Source organism: Grammomys surdaster, unplaced genomic scaffold, assembly GCF_004785775.1.
Source record: "Grammomys surdaster isolate TR1022 unplaced genomic scaffold, NIH_TR_1.0 61, whole genome shotgun sequence".
Taxonomy (NCBI): Eukaryota; Metazoa; Chordata; class Mammalia; order Rodentia; family Muridae; genus Grammomys; species Grammomys surdaster.
This window is the reverse complement of record NW_021604563.1, coordinates 7286560-7307293: the sequence shown is the minus strand read 5'-3', so window position 1 is coordinate 7307293 and position 20734 is coordinate 7286560. Positions and strand designations below refer to the sequence as shown.

The 20734-nt window shown below is 38.0% G+C and overlaps 1 pseudogene; it reads left to right on the top strand.

Moving 5' to 3' along the window:
• The first annotated feature begins 19782 nt into the window (after positions 1-19782).
• Positions 19783-20151, top strand: LOC114623205 (annotated as a pseudogene).
• The last annotated feature ends 583 nt before the right edge of the window (positions 20152-20734 follow it).

Here is a 20734-nt window from a genome sequence, read left to right as displayed (position 1 = left end):
TTCCAGACAGGGTTTCTCTGTGTAGCTCTGGCTGTCCTGGAACTCACTCTGTAGACCAGGCTGGCCTCGAACTCAGAAATCCTCCTGCCTCTGCCTCCCAAGTGCTGGGATTAAAGGCCTGCACCACCACTGCCTGGCGAAGCACGGTTTTATGTAAAACAAATTGTTAACAACTGCCATATATTTTTAATTCACCAAAGGAGGGGAAAATAACTTTAAACATATTTTTATACTAATACTTTCTCTTTAGGAAACATTTTGCCTTTACAAAATGGTAGAAGAATGTAAGTGTATTACGGTGCATTTTAGTTCTGGAAAGGGCTCTCCAGTGCAGAAAGATAATTTTAAATGATATTTAAGTTGTCATGTTTGATCTCCTTAACAGAAAATCTTTTTGATTACACTGGAAATTCCTCATGCACAGATAAGTTGTGAGCACAATAACAACAACAAATCATATTTCAAATGATTTTTTAAACTTAACTTTTCTTATAGTTCAGTTGGCAAGGGTTCATTTTATAATATATTTTTGAAATTAAAAAGAACTCACTGTTTAAGTTTCTAAAACAATTGGAGATGATTGCTTCATGGAACTGCTGAATTGCCTCAAATTGAAGCAAAAGCTGAAAATAAAATGGAAGCCTTCCATTATCTGAAACTTAGAGAGTTTCAATATTTAAAATATTATCTCTCAATAAACACATATCCTCTCAATTAACACATGCGTGAAATTAATTATATATATATATATATATATATATATATATATATATATATATATATATATATAATATGACTATGGAATAGGAAAATGTGTCTACTCTAAAGTAAGTTGAATATATACAACAAATTTAAATGTAAAATATCTCCACACAATGCTATTGTCATAAAGGAATTTCTATTGATCTGCTTAAAATGAATGAGTCTGTTCTATCTTGTATGATGAACAGATACTTTCTTAATTCACAGTGTTACACTATGTTAAAAGAAAACAGAAACTAATATAGATTACTTTTTAGATACTGGTCACTTAAATTATTTAATAAAGTATCTATATGCAAATTTATCACCATTTAGTTTTTATTTGTATACTTGAGAATATACTACAGCATTTTCTTATTCAATAATAAACCTTGGCATTATAAATAAATGATATTCCCATGTAATTTCCCTCAGGTAACATGGCAAGGCATATACAAACCTATGAGGGAACTTAATATTAATAGTACCAAAAAGTTAAATATTTATTAGGAGTTTTAACTACTGATTTAACATAAATACATTTTGTTTAATCAAAAGAAAGTAGTATGTCAATTGAATTTGTAATTTTGCAAAAAAATATAAATTTCTTCATATGAGCATTCTTCTGTGTTAAGATTTGTGTATATGTGTATAAATTTTCTCTAGTAAATGGTGAAATGAATTATCAAACAGTTTGAAATTATCTCTAAAGAACTGTATATAGTAGTGCAAAGTTACTTAAATTATTGTGTTAATTTTAATTAATATTGGAATATTTATTTTATACATTAAATATTTACTCGTGATTTTTTACATATGGCATTATATGTTGCACATTGGATAGCAAGAACTTTTTTAGAATCTTCTTTGTATGTCAACAAATTTATCTCTCCTCATAATTTAATATGGTACATATCAACACCAGAATTTTACAAGCCTCTTTTTCTTTCCCAATCTTCCCTGTTGAAATTCAAATTAACGTATTTTATGATATACTAATAAAATACTTATAATGATGTTAGTATGAATAATAATCATACAGATAATGATACAGTCAAGACAGAGATTAGAGTATGAATAACAGGCAAAGGAAGAGAATATTTACCAGGACAAAAATAGTTAAAATATGAAGGTATATACTTGTAGCTAGTACATGTGCAAAACTTACAATTGAAGGTGGCAACATATAGCCTGTTATGGATAAGTTATGAGATTATTCTGACTTGTGATGATTCAGTCATTTTATTGCAGACTTACCAGGACAATTTTGAGTTTTGAAGAAATTAGTTCTCACCTTAATAAAAACTAACAAAACTGGACTCATGCTCTGAATGCTAGAATTGAGTAAAGCTCAGATATTAAATATATATCTAAGGCTTTATACCAATCCAAAATCATAAATCAAAAAATGTGTATGCAAGAAAATATGTACAAAATATTTTGTAATAAAATATATGCAGAATATAGAAATAAAGAAATAGCCTTCAAAGTCTGTTGACAAAAATTAAAAGACATATGAAAATGTACTCTACAACCAAACTGTAAAAAGAGATGAAATATAACTCCAAAAATGAAGATTAAAATGAAGCATTGTCATCCTGTATGATAGAATAAGCAAAGACATGGAAACAGTATTTTTAGAATCTTTCATAATAGTCAAGTATTGAGTGAGTATAAAGCAAGAAAGCCACAAGAGTCCATAAAATCTTATAAAACAATGACAATTCCTTCTGATGAAATGTCTGATAGGTATAAGCTACATCTGAAGCCGAGTCTAACAAGATTCACAGGAAAATTGAAGAGTTTGAGGAAACTGATTGTATAGGATAGTTTTAAATATACAGCTATATATTACTAAGGTTGACCTACATTAATACTAGACGTATATGTAGACACAAGAATATTAAAATTTGAGAAAAAATCCAACAGGCAAGCCATTCAAGAAAGTCTGTTCACATGAAGAAACCTGGCAAAATTTATGAATATGAAAGATTACGACTTAACAATGAAAAAGAACACCAAGATGGCTGCCAAGTTCCTATGATCCCCCAGTGAGCATCATTTAAGACACCAAACCTTAACACAAACAGAAAATAACAAATTCTCATAACTGTTTACTCAATATATTGTTAGGAAAGATATAAATAAAGATTAATGTAGAAAGAATTATTAGAGTCATAAGCAGGCACATGGCACTACTAAGAAATAGACCAACCAATTACAATGAAATATAAACAAAATTATATTCCAAAGACATAAATTAAACAGTTGTCTCAAACCTGTATAATCCTTTACAACTCTTAAAAGTAAAATAAAAGTAACTTTTCACCAAAACATCCCCAAAATGTTAGCAAATATCTTACCTGTAATGGATGAACTACCAGACTGGACTAAGCTTGGCTTTACTGAGTGTACATGAAGGTTTCTATGACAACTGAATTTTGAGGGAGGATGACCTCACAAAGAGTAGGCCAAGCCATATGGCAGAAAGTTACCAGTGCCTGAAAGGGACAAATCAGTGTTATAAAGCTTTAAATAAGCATGTGATAGAAATTTAAAGACAAAAGAACCAAAGTATTTACATATTAGTATACAAAATCTCTTCTGGAAAGAATCCAAACTAATTTAACAGAGTAAATAGACAATGTCATGTATATATGAATAAATTCTGAAATGTAAGTATTATATTTACTTTCAATAAAAACAATTAAAAAATCTGAAAGAATATTTCAGAATAGTGTGTTACTACATATTAGAATAAGAATAAAGGAAATATGAGAATATATAACCATAAACACAGTACTTAATTTTTAGAGTAGGTAATAAAGTTCCATAAGGACTACATAGTCTTTTATAGTCTCATAACAAATATGATAATATAAATTTTAAAAGAGTTAACTACTGTTACATCAATTGGCACTACAGAAATCATTCTTCATCCATTTTGAAAAAGCAGTGAAGTTTCTGCCAGGTACTATGGCTCAACCATACTCCCTAACAATGTTATTCCTTTCTTGATTCAGGGAATCAGAATCTCAAACTGACAAAGATAAAATCTTACATTTCAGTTCAATGTGATATGTGTTATATCTCCTGCTGGGAAATACAACCCTCTTCCCCCATGGAACAAAAATTTTTAGACTAGCAAATATAAGAACACAGGAGCAGGAAAATCATTATGAATTAGGCCACTAGTATTGATAATGAGTGAAATAATTTCTATTCTACCCATATATTTCTAGAATTGTCAATATTAGTTAAAGAAGAAAAAAGTACCACATTTCTGGCACTTATCCATATTACATACTGCTTTCTGGAGAAAAATGTTCTATATCCCTTGTTAATACAATTGTCTTTTTTTAATTAATTTTTTTAATTTATTTCCATTTCAAATGATATCCCCCTTCCAGGTTACATTTCCACTGATCCCCCATTCTCTTCTCTCACCCTTCCTTTTTACCTCTATGAGGATGTTCCTCCACCCATTCATCTACTCCTGCCTCACCCTTCTAGCACCCCCCTACAATCGGCCATCAAGCCTCCCTATCATCGCATTGATGTCAGACAATTTCATCCTCTGCTACATATGAACCTGGAGTCCTGGCTTCCTCCACGTATACTCTTTGGTTGATGGTTTAGTTCCTGAGAGCTCAGGCTGATCCAGTTATTTGTTATTGTTCTTCATATATAAAAATTTTCTTTAAAAGGCCATCCCACTTTTCAGACAAACCAGCTACCTCTGAGTGGTTGAGAATGTAATTATGGGCCCACTGTTCTACTTCATTTTTCAAGAAGTGTTTAGTTTAGTCAGATGTGATGCTGTGTGGAATACCACAATGGTGGATAAGGCATTCTGTGAAACAAGAGATGGTATTTTTTAATAGAAGGCAAGAAAGGCAAATCCTTAAACAGAGTAATTATTTATGCCAGTAAGAACAACAGATGGCCCTTTCCATGATTTATGTCACAGAATGTAGTCAACATAACACCTAGTCACTGGCTAGTCATTGCATGAAAACTTACCATGATGGAGGGCCTTATATTGTACTCTGACCCTGACAGACTTGAATTAAAATGACAATCTTTGACACATCAGTCTTGGTGAGTAAACAAATGTTGCTGAGTCTATGTATAACCTCCATCTCGTCCAACATGGGCACTTTATTCATGGGCCCTGGGCAATTAGAGGAATAGCTAAGGAAATAGGTTGACTGCACTCAATATGGGCCATGTTACCTACTTAATTACTGAATTCCTCCTCTGCTTAAGCCACCTTTTGATGAACATACCTTCATGGGTCACAACCATCTTCATGTAACTTGATCATCTGTAGTGATGAGTTTATATATCTTTTCTACAAATGTCCTTCTCACTAATTTTTCAATCACACTCAAAATCTGATACTACTCAGACAAAACATATAGGCTTCTGCCAAGTAATCATTATACAATAGTAAATTTGGAAATTACTCATTGAAAGGAAAATATGTGATCATATGTACTATCCAAGATTCTATGCAGGATGACCATATCTTTATCATTATCCTTCAGGTTTGTCCTGGAAAGTGAGTATATAGTGACACAGCTGCCCACATCTAAAAGATCTATTCAGAACCATCAGGAAAAAAAGACCTAGTCTTCTCTTCCTCAGTCAACCAATTATAGGACATATAACATCCCCAAAGGATGAAAATTAAGTAAAATATGTGCAATATTATGCAAACAAGACATATACCTAGAGCAACCATCAGCACTTGAGGAGACCCACATCCTGCTGGCTCCGCTCAAGAGGCAGGATCCGTGTCCCACTGTACCTTTTCTGATCATGCCTTACCCAGCAGGCATATGGTCAAAATCACTGTAATTTCATCTTTGAAGGCCTTAATGCTGGCACTAATTTTTCTATTTTCCTTTATGAACAAAACTTTGTTCTTGGTTAGATATTTCTTTTGTGGGGGAAGCTTGTCCAATAGCTTTTGTTTGGTCCTTCAAACAAGAGCTTATTGCACAGGTCAGAAAAACATTGTGGGCATCTAAGTTAGGGTTTATATTGCTGGTATGAAACACCAAGAGAAAAAAAGCCAATTGGGAAGGAAAGAACTTGTTTAGTTTAAATTTTCAGTTCATTGTCAATAATCAGGACAATTAAGGAAAGGAACTCAAGTTTGGAACTGGGGAGAAAATCTGATACAGAGAACATGGAGAGGTGCTAGTTACTGGCTTGCTTTCCATAGCTTGCTCATCATGCTTTTCTTATAGAACTAAAGACACCACATTATGGATGGCACTAAACACCATGGGCTGGACCGTTGTCCAATGATAGTAGATCAGAAAATGACTTAAAGCTGCATATCATGGAGGCTTTTTATCAACTGATGCTCCTTCCTATCTGATAACTCTAATTTGCATCAATTTAACACACAAACCAGCCAATACAACTAACCCCTTGTCAATATGAAACACAAACACATCACTATTAAGACACAACTCTTTCTTATTCATCCTTAGAATTTCACATTTAAACCTAAATAACTTTAAAATTCCCAGTTTTTACAAATGAAACATATTAAATTTTAAATCTAAAAAAAATAAGTCTTTTAAATATATCTTATCTCTCTAAAAGGTTCAAAATCTCCTTTAGAAGTCTTTTGGCTGTGGGCTCCTATTTAAAAAACAAAAAAAAACAGAACAAAACTAAATATCTTACTCAAGAGAAAGAACCAGGGAAGACTCAAATTCTAAACCAAGCAAAACTAAACTGCAAAAGTGTAAATAACTCAATGCCCCAATGTCTATGATCCACACATGATCTTCCAGGCTCCTCCAAAGGGCTTAAGCCATTTCTCCAGCTCTGCTCTCTATAGTGCACACAGCTTGTCTTTTAGACAGTGGCTGGCTCAACTCTAATGCTGTTGATCTTTGTGATGGTGATTCTACTGTACTGTACTGTACATCTCCAAAACCACTGGGCTCCTCCTTGTAACTGGGCTTCACTTTTTACCAATGGACTCTTATTGCCTCTCTTTCTGGTATCAAACTCAACTTTTCTGCTTGACCCTTCAATCATCAAACCAGTACCACCTGGGTGACAAACAGATTATCATGTTTGGTGGTTGGACTGTGCTTGGGCCAAGGAGTAGCACTATTTGGAGCTGTGTTGTTATGAAATAGGTATGTCACTGTGGGCATGGGCTATAATATCCTCATCCTATCCGCCTGAAGGCAAATCTTCTCCTAGTGGCCTCCAGACGAAGATGTAGAACTATCAGCTCCTCTTCCACCATACTTACCTGGATACTGAAATGATCTCATCTTGATGATACTGGACTGAACCTCTGAACCTGTAATCCAGTTCCAATTAAGAGCTGTCTTCATAAGATATGCCTTGGCTGTCTAGTGACTGGCCCAACTTGGGATCCATCTCATGGGAGAATACCAAGGCCTGACACTATTACTGATATTATGATATGCTTACAAACATAAGACTAGCATGGCTGTCCTCTGAGATGATCTACCAGCAGCTGACTAAGACAGACACAGATACTTACACTAAGTCATTAGAATGAGATCTGGGACCCCTATGCCTAAATAAGCTGAAGGACTGAGGAAGCTTAAGGGGAGGGTGTCCCATAGGAAGACCAGAAGACTCAAGTAACCCGGACCCCAGCAGGTCCCATAGTCTGAATCACCAACCAAAGAACATACAGGGACTGGTCTGTGAACCTGGCACGTATAAAGCAGAGGACCGCCTGGTCTAGCCTCAGTGGGAGAAGATGCTCCTAATCCTTGAAAGACTTGAGGCCCCAGGGAAAGTGGAGTCCTGGTGGGGGAGAGCACCATCTCTGAGGCAAGGGGGGAGAGTAATGGGATGGGGAACTGTTGGAGGAGAGATGAAGGGGAACAATGGTTGAAATGTAAGTAAATAAAATAATTAGTGTTGCCTTGGTCATGGTATCTCATTAGAGCAGTAAAATTCTAACTAAGTCACAATATCTGGATTCCAGCATCTGGTATAATCGTAGCTCCCACTGGTACACAGCTTCTCTGTGCTCTCAGAAAACACACCGCAGAAGAATTTACCTCAGTGATGCTGGTCTACTCTTAATCACTCATAATTTCTTAGTTCCAGCTATCCAGAAACATCTGACTCATTAAAGTAAAGGTTTCACTTCAGTAATTCTACTATATTGAAAATAATGCCTGATTCTTCACCCTCAGCTAACCAAACCATAGAATCTATTTTTTTTTAATTTTTTTATTGGATGTTTTAGTTACATTTCATATGTTGTCCCCTTACCCCACCCCCACCCACCTGGGAACCCCCTATCTCCTTACCCCTCCTCCTTCTTCTCTATGGATGTAACCCCTACCTACCACCCCACTCCCACTTCCCCACCCTCAAAATTCCAACGCCCTGGGGCATCCAGCCTTCATGAAGTCAAGGATCTCATCTTCCACCTATGTCCAGCAGGGCCCTCCACTCATACCTATTCAGCTGAAGCCCTGGATCCCTCCCTAAGTGCTCCCAGGCTGGTGGTTTAGACCCTCCTTGGGAGCCGTGGTTGGTTGGTATTGTTGCTGTCCTCATGGGGCCACAAACCCTTTCAGCTCCTTAAGTCTTCACTCTAACTCCTCCATTGAGAACCCCATTATCAGTTCAATGGCTAGTTGTGAGCATCTGCCTCTGAATATGTCAGACTCTTGAAGGCCTCTGAGGAGACATCCATATCAGGCTCTTATCAGCATGCACTTCCTGACTTCCACATCAGCAACTACCTTTGGTGACTGCACATGGGATGGATACTCAGGTGGAGTGGTCTTCAGATGGCCCCTCCTTCAGTTTCTGTCCCTCACTTTGTCTCCATATTTGCTCCCTTGAGTATTTTGTTGCTCCCTCTAAGAAGGACTGAATCACCCAAACTTGGTCTTCCTTCTTTATGAGCTTCATGTGGCCTGTGAGTTGCATCTTGGGCATTTCAAGGTTCTGGGCTATTATCCAATAATCAGTGAGTGAATACCATGTGTGTACTTTTGTGATTGGCTTACCTCACTCAGGATGATAATTTCTAGTTCCATCCATTTACCTAGGAACCTCTCGAATTCATTGTTTTTAATAGCTGAGTAATACTCCATTGTGTAAATATACCACATTTTTTGAATCCATTCCTCAGTTGAAGGACATCTGGGTGCTTTCCAGCTCCTGGCTATTATAAATAAAGCTGCTATGAACATAGTTGAGCATATGTCCTTATTATATGTTCGAGCATCTTCTGGGTATATGCCTAGGAGTGGTATAGCTGGATCCTCAGGTAATGCTATGTCCAATTTTCTGAAGAACCACTAGACTGATTTCCAAAGTGGTTGCACCATCTTGCAGTCCCACCAACAATGGAGGAGTGTTCCTCTTTCTCCACACCCTCACCAGCATCTACTATCACCTGAGATTTTAATCTTAGCCATTCTGACTGGTGTGAGATGGAATCTCAGGGTTGTTTGGATTTGCATTTCCCTGATGACTAAGGATACTGAACATTTCTTTAGGTGCTTCTCGGCCATTCGAGCTTCTTCCCTTGAAAAATTCTTTGGTAAGCTCTATACCCCATTTTTTAATAGGGTTATTTGGTTGTCTGGAGTCTAATTTCTTGAGTTCTATGTATATATTTCATATTAGCCCTCTATCAGATGAAGGATTGATAAAGATCTTTTCCCAATTTGTTGGTTGTCATTTTGTCCTATTGACAGTGTCCTTTGCCTTACAGAAACTTTGCAATTTTATGAAGTCCCATTTGTCACTTCTTGATCTTAGAGCATATACCATTGGTGTTCTGTTCAGGAATTTTTCCCCTGTGCCAAAGTATTCGAGACTCTTCCCTACCTTCTCTTCTCTTAGTTTCAGTGTATCTGGTTTTATGTGGAGGTCCTTTATCCACTTAGACTTGAGCTTTGTACAAGGAGATAAGAATGGATCAATTTTCATTCTTCTATATGTTGTCCTCCAGTTGAACCAGCACCATTTGTTGAAAATGCTGTCCTTTTTCCACTGGACAGTTTTAGCTCCTTTGTCAAAGATCAAGTGATCATAGATGTGTGGGTTCATTTCTCGGTATTCAATTCTATTCCATTGGTCTTCCTGCCTGTCTCTGTACCAATATCAGGTTGTTTTTATCACTATTGCTCTGTAGTACAGCTTGAGGTCAGGGATGGTGATTCCTCCAGAAGTTCTTTTATTGTTGAGAATATTTTTCGATATCCTGGGTTTTTTGTTATTCCATATGAATTTCAGAATTTCCTTTTCTAACTCTGTGAAGAATGGAGTTGGGATTTAATGGGGATTACATTGAATCTGTAGATTGCTTTTGGCGAGATGGCCATTTTTATTATATTAATCCTGCCAATCCATGAGCATGGGAGATCTTTCCATCTTCTGAGATCTTCTTCGATTTCTTTCTTCAGAGACTTGAAGTTCTTGTCATACAGGTCTTTCACTTGCTTGGTTAGATTCACACCAAGGTATTTTATATTATTTCCAACTATTGTGAAGGGTGTCATTTCCCTAAATTCTTTTTCAGTCTGTTTATCTTTCATGTCTCTACATGAAGGCTACTGATTTGTTTGAGTTGATTTTATAACCAGCCACTTTGCTGAAGTTGTTTATCAGGTTTAGGAGTTACCTGGTGGAAGTTTGGGAGTCACATAAGTATACTATCATATCATCTGTAAATAGTGCTATTTTGACTTCTTCCTTTGCTATTTGTATCCCTTTGACTTCTTTTTGTTGTCTAATTGCTCTGGATAGGACTTCCAGTATTATATTGAATAGGTAGGGGGAGAGTGGGCAGCCTTGTCTAGTCCCTGATCTTAGTGGGATTGCTTCAAGTTTCTCTCCATTTAGTTTGATGTTGGCTACTGGTTTGCTGTAAATTGCTTTTACTATGTTTAGGTAGGGGCCTTGAATTCCTGATCTTTCCAAGACTTTTATGAAGGGATGTTGAATTTTGTCAAATGCTTTCTCAGAATCTAGTGATATGATCATGTGGTTTGTTTCTTTGCGTTTTTTATATAGCGGATTACATTGATGGATTTCCGAATATTGAACCATCCCTGCATTCCTGGGATAAAACCCAATTGATCATGATGGATGATTGTTTTGATGTGGTCTTGGATTCGATTTGCTAGAATTTTATTGAGTATTTTTGCATCGATGTTCATAAGGGAGTTTGGTCTGAAGATCTCTTTCTTTGTAGTGTCTTTGTGGGGTTTGGGTATGAGTGTAATTGTAGCTTCATAGAACGAATTGGGTAGTGTTCCTTCTGTTTCTATTTTGTGGAATAGTTTGAATAGAATTGGTATTAGGTCTTCCTTGCAGGTCTGAGTATAGACCTTTGTCATAGGATATGATGATTTTTTAATTTCCTCAGTTTCTATTGTCATGTCTTCCTTTTCAGTTCTGATTTTATTAATTTGGATACTGTGTCTGTGCCCTCTGGTTAATCTGGCTAAAGGTTTATCTATCTTGTTGATTTTCTCAAAGAACCAACTCCTGGTTTTATTGATATTTTGTATTGTTCTTTCTGTTTCTATTTGGTTGATTTCAGCCCTGAGTTTGATTATTTCCTGCCTTCTACTCCTCCTGGGTGTATTTGCTTCTTTTTGTTCTAGAGCTTTTAGTTGTACAGTCAAGTTGTTAATGTGTGCTCTCTCCAGTTTCTTTTTGTAGGCAATTAGAGCTATGAGTTTTCCTCTTAGCACTGCCTTCATGGAGTCCCACAAGTTTTGGTATAAAGTGACCTCATTTTCATTGAATTCTAAAACGTCTTTAATTTCTTTCTTTATTTCTTCCTTGACCAAGTCATCATTGAGTAGAGAGTTGTTCAGTTTCCATGTGCACATGGGTTTTCCATTGGTTTTGTCATTATTAAAGACCAGTCTTAGTCTGTGGTGATCTGATAAGATGCAAGGGATTATTTCAAACTTTTTGTATCTGTAGAGGCCTGTTTTGTGACCAATTATACGGTCTATTTTGGAGAAGATACCATGAGGTGCTGAGAAAGAGGTATATTATTTTGTTTTAGGATGAAATGTCCTATAGATGTCTGTTAAGTCCATTTGGTTCATAACTTCTGTTAATGTCAAAGTGTCTCGGTTTAGTCTCTGTTTCCATGATCTGTCCATTGCTGAGATTCGGGTTTTGAGATATTCCACTATTATTGTGTGAGGTATAATGTGTGTTTTGAGCTTTAGTAAAGTTTGTTTTATGTATGTAGGTGCCCTTGCATTTGAAGCATAGATGTTCAGAATTGAGAGTTCACCTTGGTAGATTTTTCCTTTGATGAGTATGAAGTGTCCTTCCTTATCTTTTTTGATTAATTTTGGATGAAAGTCGATTTTATTTGATATTAGAATGGCTACTGCAGCTTGTTTCTTGGGACCATTGGCTTGGAAAATTGTTTTCCACCCTTTTATTCTGAGGAAGTGTCTGTCTTTGTCACTGAGGTGCGTTTCTTGTATGCAGCAAAATTCTGGGTCTTGTTTGTGTATCCAGTCTGCTAGTCTGCGTCTTTTTATTGGGGAATTGAGACCATTGATGTTAAGAGATATTAAGGAAAAATGATTGTGGCTTCCTGTTATTTTTGCTAATAGAGGTAGAGTTATGTTTGTATAGTTATCTTCTTTTGGGGTTGTTGGAAGATTACTTCCTTGCTTTTTCTAGGTTGTAGTTTCCCTCCTTGTGTTGGCATTTTCCATCAATTATCCTTTGAAGTGCTGGGTTTGTGGGAAGATATTGTGCAAATTTGGTTTTGTCATGGAATATCTTGTTTTCACCATCTATATTGATTGAGAGTTTTGCTGGGTATAGTAATCTGGGCTGGTAATTGTGTTCTCTTAGGGTCTCTATGATGTCACTCCAGGCTCTTTTGGCTTTTATATTCTCTGGTGAGAAGTCTGGTGTAATTCTTATAGGTCTGCTTTTATATGTTACTTGACCTTTTTCCCTTACTGCTTTTAGTATTTTTTTCTTTGTTTTGTTCATTTGATGTTTTGATTACTATGAGACGGGAGGTATTTCTTTTCTGGTCTAGTCTATTTGGTGTTCTGTAGGCTTCTTGTTTGTTTATGGGCATCTTGTTCTTTGGTTAGGGAAGTTTTCCTCAATAATTTTGTTGAAGATATTTACTGGCCCTTTAAGTTGGGAATCTTCATTCTCATCTAAACCTTTTATCCTTAGGTTTGGTCTTCTCATTGTGTCTTGGATTTCCTGGATGTTTTGAGTTAGGATTTTATTGCATTTTGCATTTTCTTTGACAACTGTGTCAATATTTTCCACCGTATCTTCTGCATTTGAGATTCTCTCTTCTATCTCTTGTATTCGGTTGGTGATGCTTGTGTCTATGACTCCTGATCTCTTTCTTAGGTTTTCTATTTCCATGGTTGTCTCCCTTTGAGCTTTCTTTATTGCTTCTATTTCCAGTTTCAGATCCTGAATGTTTTAGTTTAATTCTTTCTTTGTTTTTTCTTGCATTTCTTTAAGGGATTTCTGTGATTCCTCTTAAAGGCTTCTACCTGTTTACTTGTACTCTCCTGTATTTCTTTAAGGAAGTTACTTAATTCCTTCTTATAATCCTCTATTATCATCATGAGAAGTGATTTGAATTCTGAATTCTGCTTTTCAGGTGTGATGGGGTGTTCAGGGCTTGCTATATTGGGAGAATTGGGTACTGATGATGCCAAGAAACTTTGGTTTCTGTTGCTTATATTCTTGCGCTTGCCTTTCGCCATCTGGTTAACTCTAGTGTTACCTGCCCTCACTGTGTCAGACTGCAGTCTGTATTTCCAGTTATTTTGCTTGTTGCAGAGCTCCTCAGAGTCCAGATGTCTCTGTGGTCTTATGTTCCTAATCTCCTGGGAGGATGAACTCCTGGGACTCAGGCAATCTCTTGGATCTGGAAATCCTTCTGCTCTGGGTGCAGTGGATCCTCTAGGATGGCTCAGTGATATGATGTCTCCCAAGTGCAAACCACCTTGGTTTCTAATGCTCTGAGTGCAGTGGCTCCTGGGCTGCTCTGAGTGCAGTGGCTCCTCTGGGATGACTCAGGATTCAATATCTCCACAGGAGCAGACCAAATCTGTGTTGGCTGCTCTGACTGCAGTGACTCCTCTAGGATGACTCAGGAGTCAGTATCTCCACAGGACAGGAGCTGACCCAACTCTGTGTCTGCCTCAGCCCAAAGGACCAGGCAGGGGAGGAAGGGAAGTGGAATTCTGGAGGGGCGGGGTTTGGGTAGCTGCTGTGTCCTGAATGTCCCTGGCTCCCAGATGTATCTCTGGGGCTTAGGGACTGAGATGGAGTTCTTACCGGCTGCTCTGAGTGCAGTGGCTCCTCTAGGATGACTCAGGAGTCAGTATCTCCACAGGACAGAAGCAGACCCAACTCTGTGTCTTCCCCAGCCCAAAGGCCCCATAGAATCTTAAATGAAAATATATAATGGCCCTGCTAGATCTATTAATCTGCAATCTGAGATTTCTACACTGCTCTCAGAATTATTTTCTAAGTTCCTACACAATGCCCCACTGAGATATCAATACTCAATTTTTATTCTAGCCCAAAGTTCCAAAGTCCTTTCTCAATTCTTCCTAAAATATTCTGCCATATCAATACCCCACTATAGCTGTCTCAAATACACTTAGTTATAGTTTTATTGCTGTGAAGAAACACCATGGACAAGGCAGCTCTTTGAAAGGAAAATATTTCATTGGTTCTGGCTTATAGCTTCATATGTTTAGCGTATTATCATCAGGATGGGAAGCACAGTATCATGCAGCCATACTAGTAGATTGAGGATCATAGAGTTCTACATCTGATTCTGCAGAAAGTGTGACACTGTGGAAGCAGGACTTTGTGGTCATAAATGCTCAAGCTTTGTCCAGTACAAGACAAAATCCAGTCCCCTTCTTCTGCCTATGGATCAAGATGTAGAACTCTCAGCACAGTCTGAAGCATCATGTCTTCTTGGACATTGCCACGCTTTCTTCTATTTTAATAGACTAAACCTCTGAAATGATAAGCCAGCCACAACTGAATGTTTGCCTTTGTGTGAGTTGCCATACTTGTGGTGACTCTTCATAACAATAAAACCACCAGTTATGAAACACTATGAACAAATATCCTATTAGGGATGAAAGGGACTATTTGGCTTATACTCCAGACTATAGTCAATCATTTCAGGAATTCTGGACAGGAACTTAAGCAGGGCTGAAAGAGTGAATGCAGAGGCCATGGAGGGGTGCTGTCTAATGGATTGTTTCCCATGCCTTACTCAGCCTGCTTTCTTATACAACCAAAGACATCAGTTTAGAGATGGCATCAACCATTATGTGCTGTGCCCTTCCCCACTGATCACAAATTAAAAAAATTCCTTATAGCTGTATTTCATGGAGGCTTTTCTCAACTGAGTCTTCTTCCTCTCTGATGTCATTAAATTTTGTCAAGTTGACACACAAAACTCAGCCACTACTGTGGTTATTGAGCCAGTTCCTAAACATATATTGCCAATATATTCTGTTCCTGGGAAAATAAACTAATTTTTTGGAGTGTGGGGAATGCTGTGACTTTTTTTTTTTTGTAAAATAGCTGCAGGATGTTATTTGCCAATCTGTTCTTGTCCTGGTTCACTCTGGTCCATGTGCATCCTCATGATTGCTCCCTCATTGTGACCTCATGGCAAGTGCTCCTTGTCTCTCCACATGGCCTCTCTACATTCTTCCTTGTCATCTTTCTCTTCCTTCTGTTTATCTGGGATCTCTCACTCAGAACTAAAGTTCAGCCTTCCTGTCTACTCTGTCATGTCATAAGCTGAATCAGTTTTTTTATTGACCAATCAGAGGTGATGAAAAACAATTTTTACATAACACTGAGAATGGAGATGTTTGATCATTCCATCTTCTATACTGTAGGAAGATATTTGGGTATAGAAATAAGCATCTGAGTACACAGTACACAAGACCAACCGTCAGGAAAATAAGTTTGGGAAACCATTGGATCCACTGGACATTGCAAATTATCCAAAACTCCATGAGCCAACTGTCTTCCACAAGCCCTCCACTTAAACTGTAGAGCCACAGTGCTTTAGTAGGTATTTGGGAATCAGTTTTAACTCAGAACCAACAGACCATAAATTCCCCCTAAGATACCACATTAAGTTATGCTTACAGCAACCTGTTCATATTCTTCCTAGCAAAAATGAAGTTTCCAAATAACGTATTTGCTCCTCTCCTATTCTTGTGATAAAATACTATGGGCAAGCAAACTTATAGAAGAAAGAATTTAATTCAGCTTATAGTTTCAGAGAGTTAGAATCCCTTATGGTTAACCAAAGGCATAATAACAACTATAGGAAGCTAAGGGGTCACATCTTGAACCAGAAGAATGAAACCGAACAAATATGAATTGGCTTGTTTCTTTTATCTCTCAAACGATCATCTCCAGTGACAAACATCATCTAACAACCCCACACCTCCTTACCTTTCCAAAGTAGTGCTATAACTGATAATCCAATATTCAAATACTTGAGATTATGGAGGATATTTATCACTCAAACCATCACACTGTGTAAGAACAAAAATTGCATTACAAACCTTGCCTCTTTCCTGTACAGAATGGACTGCATGAGCTGTCCATTGCTAACAAGCAAAGTTACTCCTTGGGATAAGTTTGAAAATGAAGATAGAAAAAGGGTAACCTTCACCTAAGATTATCATCTTTTCTGTTAGGAGCCATAATGAGACAAGCTAGTAGCTAGCATTTGATCATCCTAAAATGGCTTGCCTTGGATTATTGTATAATTTGAGACAAGTGAGGCCTTATTTAGCAAGGCTGTAAGGAACTCATTTTAGGAAAGATTCCTGCTATTAACATGCTTTTCCTTTTATTATTGAACAAATGTAACAATCACTAAGCAATATTATATCCTTTGGAGCAGATCTCTGCAGATCTGTGATGTACTGTCTTGTAGTGACACATATAGACAAATAGATGACTTCTTTAACTCTGAAAAATTGGCTTTAAAAACAAAAGAGGGGGAACGGTACCCCCTCAGAAGGAGTCCCCCTGAAATACTCTCCATCATGCCTTGTTCACTTTTCTCTCTCTAAAGCTGAAAGCTCATGGCAAATCTCTTGCTGACCATGTTGGTGACCTCGGGCACCACCAAGACCAACAAAACTTTGCCACAGATATGGGGAAGGACCCTCATACCCATAAAGGGAATGCCCCAGTCCCAGTTCCCTTATGGAGCCGAGGACTGATATGCCTGCCCAATACCACAGAAGGCACAGCTAACCGGCTACCACAAATATTAATGAAAAAAATAGATACCCTCACAAAGCCAGGCCCAATCATAAATACGATGAATAACAATTTACATCCAGGGAAGAGAAATCTCCCTGAGAATCCCCTTCTTTTTTCTTTCCAGGTAAAATTGAATCACCCGTGATGCCTGCTATTAGAAGTTCTAACCCAGATGGACCAGAAGCCAGGAGCCTCGCCCTTACCCTCACCCCCTACCTTTTCCCACCTTCACAAGGTCCCCTGAAGCTGGGCAACTGCAAGATCCTGCTTGGCAACTGCAGATAGACTCAAAGCAGGGTACCATATCATCTGAAGAATAGCAGGGAGACCATAACTCAAGCAGTGTACCATATCTTCTGAAGAATAGCAGGTTGCAGTCCTCCTCGCCCCCACGAATAACCAGGACCCACCGGTCGGGTCAAGTGGCACCCAGACGTGGGGCTCGAGGCACGGACCCATCCGGACGGACCCTCATTGAGAGGATGTGCTCACGACATCAAGATTGACCAAGACAGAGATCATCGCCCGTGACCTGTCGTCCACGGAACCAGGTTGATGCTGCCATCGAGAAGGCAGTTGAAGTTCATTACCATAAGCTGAAAATTGCAGAGGATCCAGAAGTGACTCCGCAGGAGACTGACACAGCTGTCAGCTCCCCTGCCTCCCCCTACGGTCGACCCCTAGACTTCCACGCCCTCCAGAAGGGTTCCTGGTATGCCTGGCCTTGCCCTCATTTCTCTCGCTAGAGAGCTTGGCCTCTTGATCACCACAACAAAAATTGGCTTTTTCCTAAACCAAGGCCACCCTTGATATGGCCGCTAACATTGGGGAGCCTTCCTTTATGACAATATTACACCCCAAACTGACAAATGGTTGGTAACTTGAACATTTACAAGAGACTAGGATGGCTGTGAGTTAGCCCAATGACGGGATTATTGTAGGTCCACTTCCCAGGGGCCCACCCAATGCAGCCGAAAAGGAGTGCGTGGTGCTGGGAGTGGGTGCAGCCTACATGGTCTAAGACAGGGCTCTCACCCTCCTTTCACCCACATCAGAGTCCCTTGACGTTGCCCATCGTCGACAGCCTAAAGCCTTCGACCATCGATGTGACTCGTCTCACATCAGTGTTTTGGGGTTGTGAACTTGTCTAAGACCCCCCATAATTAGACATCCAAATTCAAAACTCACATAGTTGGGATTGAACATAAGACGCCTTCTCTAACTAAACAGAGAAGGGGGAGATGCCAGAAGCCAGGACCCTCGCCCTTACCCTTACCCCCTACCTTTCCCCACCTGCACAATGTCCTCTGAAGCTTGGCTACTGCAAGATCCTGCTTAGCAACTGCAGATAGACTCAAAGCAGAGTACCATGTCTTCTTAAGAATAGCAGGGAGACCATAACTCAAGCAGTGTACCATATCTTCTGAAGAACTGCAGGTAGATCATAATTCAAGGCAGTGTACCATATAGACCATGACATGTTTCAAGGCACAGGCCAAGAAGATTTTGTACTTTTCCACCACCTGGACCCTCTTACCCCCTCCTCTTGTAAAACATGCTATAAAAAAAAGCATTTCATGTTCAAAAAAAAAAAAAGAAATTTAAAAAAAAAAAGAGAAAAAAAAAAGAAAGAAAGATCTAACCCAACCTCATCTCCAGCACTGACCTTTCTTCACTGTCTCCCTCAAACTTAGATGTCACTCAACAGAAATATGCATAGAGAATACGTGATATATTTACACAATACAGTATTACCCAGCTGTTAAAAAATGACACCATTAAATTAGCAAGCAAATAGATAGAAGTAGAAAAATATCATTCTGAGTGAGGTAACCCAGACTCAGAAAGTTAAATATAGTTGTGTATTGCTTGTATGCAGAGTTTTATTGTCAAGTAAATGATAAATAAACTACAGTCCTTATACCCAGAGATGTTAGATATAGAGGAACGATCTATGAATGATACAAATAGCTAATAAATTCTTTAAAAGCAATAGGGACTTCATCTCTATTGAAGGTTATTTCTCTTGCTTAGTATTCCTTAATGGCTTGTAGCTCTTTCTATAGCTGAGACCAAGGGGGTTAGGATACATGGAAAGGGAAAGAGGGAAGAATGATAGAGAGAAAAATGCCATATTATATTTTAATTTAAAAATAAAAATATTGTTAAAAGGAGAGGGATGGTTTGAGCAGAACAATGAGCAATTCAACAACTAATATCTTCAGGAAAGAAAAAAATTTAATTGGTTATTGAGAAGATGGAGATACAATTCTAATGTGAGTTAGGAAAATTCAATTGCTGTTATTTTGAAGACTTTTTGAAGTTTTATTCACAGTGTTCATTCTCTAAAAATGAATGTAATGTGTATGTGAAAATTATGATCATGCAACTTGTATGCCAGAAAGAATATTATAAGAGGAAGAAACATTACTCCGAGTAGGACTAGATATTTTAAAGGGATTCTATATATCATGATATCTGTTCCAATGGTAGTTCTGTTTATCATACACAGAAACAAAGGATTTTGTTTGAAATATTGTGATTTTATTTGTGTTATGTGCATGGAGGAATATGTGTTGACACATAGAGTTCTTCCAATTAATGTAATTTTGTTAAATGTCATATTCATTTTTTAAGAGAGACTAAACCTAAAATTATATCAAACCAACTAAAAATAAATAAAAATTATACTTGTGCATCAAAAAAAAAAAAAAAAAGAAAAAGGGCCGTTCTGCCATCAACGAGGTGGTGACCCGAGAATACACCATCAACATTCACAAGCGCATCCATGGAGTGGGCTTCAAGAAGCGTGCTCCTCGGGCACTCAAAGAAATTCGAAAGTTTGCCATGAAGGAAATGGGGACTACAGATGTGCGCATTGACACCAGGTTCAATAAAGCCTTCTGGGGCAAGGGAATAAAGAATGTTCCATATCGCATCCGAGTACGTTTGTCCAGAAAACGTAATGAAGATGAGGATTCACCAAACAAGCTCTACACGTTGGTAACTTATGTCCCTGTTACCACATTCAAAAATCTACAGATGGTCAATGTGGATGAGAACTAACCTGCTGAATGTCAAATAAAGTTGCAGTACTGCCTCAAAAAAAAAAAAAAAAAAAACCTAAAAAAAAAAAAAAAGATGACTTCTTTAGTCTTGATAGTGATCCTATAATAATTCCTAAATTGTTTCTTTTTTTGGTTTTTCGAGACTGGGTTTCTCTGTGTAGCCCTGGCTCTCCTGGAACTCACTCTGTAGACCAGGCTAGCCTCAAACTTAGAAATCTGCCTGTCTCTGCCTCCCAAGTGCTGGGATTAAAGGCGTGCACCACCACCACCCGGCTTTTATTTATTTATTTATTTATTTATTTATTTATTTTTATTTTTATTATTTTTTTTTCGAGACAGGGTTTCTCAGTGTCGTCCTGGCTGTCCTGGAACTTACTCTATAGATCAGGCTGGCCTCGAACTCAGAAATCCACCTGCCTCTGCCTCCCAAGTGCTGGGATTAAAGGCATGCACCACCACCGCCTGGCTATTCCAAAAATTTTATCAAGGATTATTAACCTCTTTTATAGTGGGACTGCTATTAAGTTCCTTTCTGATAGTCAAAACTCCAGTGAGAAATCTGTCAGCCTCCCAAGTGTCAT